This window comes from Arachis ipaensis, chromosome B05 (assembly GCF_000816755.2).
Source record: "Arachis ipaensis cultivar K30076 chromosome B05, Araip1.1, whole genome shotgun sequence".
Classification (NCBI taxonomy): domain Eukaryota; kingdom Viridiplantae; phylum Streptophyta; class Magnoliopsida; order Fabales; family Fabaceae; genus Arachis; species Arachis ipaensis.
Genome location: NC_029789.2, coordinates 51,060,279 through 51,063,713, shown reverse-complemented (window position 1 = coordinate 51,063,713; position 3,435 = coordinate 51,060,279).

Genomic DNA, 3,435 nt, shown 5'->3' with positions numbered 1-3,435 from the left:
AAAAGTTAAACTGTTTCAGTATAGACTTAATGAAGCTATACTTGGGACAGACTAACTATTCATACTGAAATTTACATAAGCTTTAAATACATACGTTAAACAGAAAAATCAGAGCAGAGTAAAGAAACACAGAGAACAGAGTAACCAGAGCAGAATAAAGGTTAACAGAGAAAACAGTAATCAGAGCAAAGTAAAAAGACAAAGAGAAAAAAGTAATGTGATAAAGAGAAATGGTTTGAATTAAGATGTTGTAAAGGTGAAAGATGTAAAGTTTGTACAGTATGATTGAACAGAGAAAGAAAGAGGTACTGCATAAGAATGTGAAAATGATGATGAATAATGAGAATGATGATGAATGATGATAATGAGAATGATTATGTGATGATTTGTTGCTTGAGGCAACCCAAGAGATATTTATTTGTTGCTTGAGGCAACCCAAGAGATGTGTTTATTCATTTGTTGCGTTAAGGCAACTCCAGATATACTTGTACGATCATCTGCTGCAGTGAGGTAGTCAGATAGATAATGGTGTGATCACTGAGAATGCTTTCCTCAAACAACCCTGATTTTCGAGTACATGAGATCTTTTCTAAAAGTACGGATTTCTCCAGAAGATCAGTAAAGGGAACACCTCTGCTATATCATCAAGTATCTCAATCCTCATTATCATTATGTCATCCTTAAGCTAGAACCTCCTTTGAGGCAAGCTCGATAATGCAATCGCGAAGAACCTAGTCTTTGAACCGTATCGGTTGGCAGTTTTGATTCTGATTTTCGTAAATAGTCTCTGTTTGACGAACCGGACTCGATTCATGAGAGGAGAGAGATAATAGTATAATATTATCATTATATTAGTATTAGAAAATGCTTGAATGATATTATAAGGTTACCTGGTCTGTTTTTGTTAAAAACAGAAAATCGGTTTAACCGGGTTTACGATTTACTGGTGCAGCTTAACACCCGCACTCTCTGATGAATTTATCAATGCTAAGGCCTCATTATACATGTTATATTCTCATAATAAATATGTTACTAGTGTCATTTATGCTAGTAGCTCAGAAAATAATTTTTAGAGATGTTTTTACGAGTGTTCCAGTACACCTAGTTTTAGTAGTTGTACACCAGAGATATTTTAATATTATTTTAATCCACCTCCAAGCCAACCAATCACAACTCACCTTACACCCCCAAGACCTCCAAGGCTGTCTCATTTCATCATTTTGGCCGAAAATAACAAGAGAGAAAAGAGAGAAACTTTCAAGAACACTTAATCTTCAAAGCTTGATTTTTTCTGAACTAAAACTCAAATCAAAACTCCGTTTTCACCAAAATAATCCTCTCTTCTTCCTCTAAATAACCATGTAACTTATCAAGGATGGAAATAAGGTGAGATGGCTGTCTCTCTCCCATTTGAATTCGGTCTTCAAGGAAAACCATGCAAAACATGTGTTTTCTTGATGTTCTTCCTTAGAAATCATGCTTAACTTGACTTGAGGGCCAAGAAACGTGAATTTCCAGCAAGTATAAGGTGAGATATCTCTTCCTAACATACTGAGTGAGATTTGGTCAGTTGAGAGTTTTTGGATTTAAAGTTGTTCTTGATGTGATTTAGGAGAAAAAAGTGCTTAAGGAACACCTGAAAGTTTAACCGAATTAGGAGCAGCAAAACCAGGTAGGGATTGACGAATTTAATCTTGATTGATTGTGTTTGAGTTGTGTGATTATGATATGATTTGACTGTGCTTGAAATTGATTGTTTGTATGAGTAATTCTTGTTGAAATTTTGGTGAAAATTTGATGAAATTTGATGAAATTCAAGCTATGAATGTGTGTTCTTGTGGCTGCTGGAAAACCAAACCCTAGAGCTTAAATTGAGGTTAAATTTGTGTTAAAATCATGTAGAAAAGATGGGGTTTTAGTGGCTGGAAATTTATTTTGAATTATGGTAAAAATCGTTTGCTGAAAAGATTGAAAAACGGGTAAAAACAAAGAAAGAATCTGAAGAATTTACGAAGAACACGAAGAACACTTTGAGTGTGGTGAAGAACAATGAAGAACTCCTTTTAGATCTTAGAAAGGGCAAGGAAGTAATTATTTTGGTGTTTGAGGGGTTATTTGGTAATTTCTGAAAGTTAGGGTGGTAAAAGTAGAAATATTAAAAGTTACGGGTGGTAAAAAGTGAATTTTAAAGGTTAAAAGTTAAAGTGGGGTAATTTTCGAAAATTTAATGATAAAATAATAAATAATAATAAAATATTAAATAATAATATTTAATTAAAAATAATATTTTAATTAAAATAATAAAATAATGAGGAAAAGGCAGTTTTCTGTAAAAGCTTTAGAAAGACAACTTTAAGCGCAGAATCTCATAATTACCCTCATAAAATACTTAGGGAGTTGTAAGAACATATTAGTGAGGCAAAGATAAAAGAAAGATAAAAAGTTGAAGAAAAGATAAAAACTAAAGAAAAGTCTGTAAGGTTTTAATAACAGAAAAAGTTGTATTCGGGAAATCGGGATTACTCGTGACCGGATAAATGTCGGGATTGCGGGTAGCCAAACGACACATGAGCTCATGGCCTGCGCTAGGGCTAGACATGCATCATTCTTGTCTGCGCATCATTCTCTGTTGCATTCCTTTCTGTGTGTGATCTACTTCTTTATGTTTGTCTGCTCGTATGCTACTTCTGTGTTTTATTTTCTTGTATTCTTTTGTTTGTGTTCTGCTTTTTGTTGTCTCTACTTCCTCTTTCTATCTTTATCTTCTGTTTACTGCTTCGCTATATTATGTTACTCGTCTACTAATCGACCCCAAATAAATGAACGTAACTAATAACCCCGACCCTACTAAGAACTCCCCAGTTCTTACCCCTTCTCTCTCCCTTTCCCCTTCAGATGGAAGTAAGAGTACCTTACCATAGTTCGCTGATGACCGTTCGCAAGAAGAGGATTCTGCTCTAGATAGTCTTGTTAGTATAGGGTGAATATCGTTCTCTAATTATATGTATATACTGTGAGACCAGCCAACGTCTGCACCCCGTTCATACGCGTACTTTAACCTAAATCCTGTGTACGAGATTCCTATTGTGTGGCTACTTCATGAGGTACCAGAGAGACGTCCTGTGGAAAAGTCTGATCGTGTAGAAGAGTAGCAGATGATGTTCTATCTTTTGATGACATTCCACTTGACTTGAGTTTTGAAGACCTAAGAACGTACTTTCCCTCGCTTTAGTAGTATAGAGGGACTAGGTGAGTATAGAGTATAGCGGAAAAGGCAGTTTTCTGTAAAAGCTTTAGAAAGACAACTTTAAGCGCAGAATCTCATAATTACCCTCATAAAATACTTAGGGAGTTGTAAGAACATATTAGTGAAGCAAAGATAAAAGAAAGATAAAAAGTTGAAGAAAAGATAAAAACTAAAGAAAAGTCTGTAAG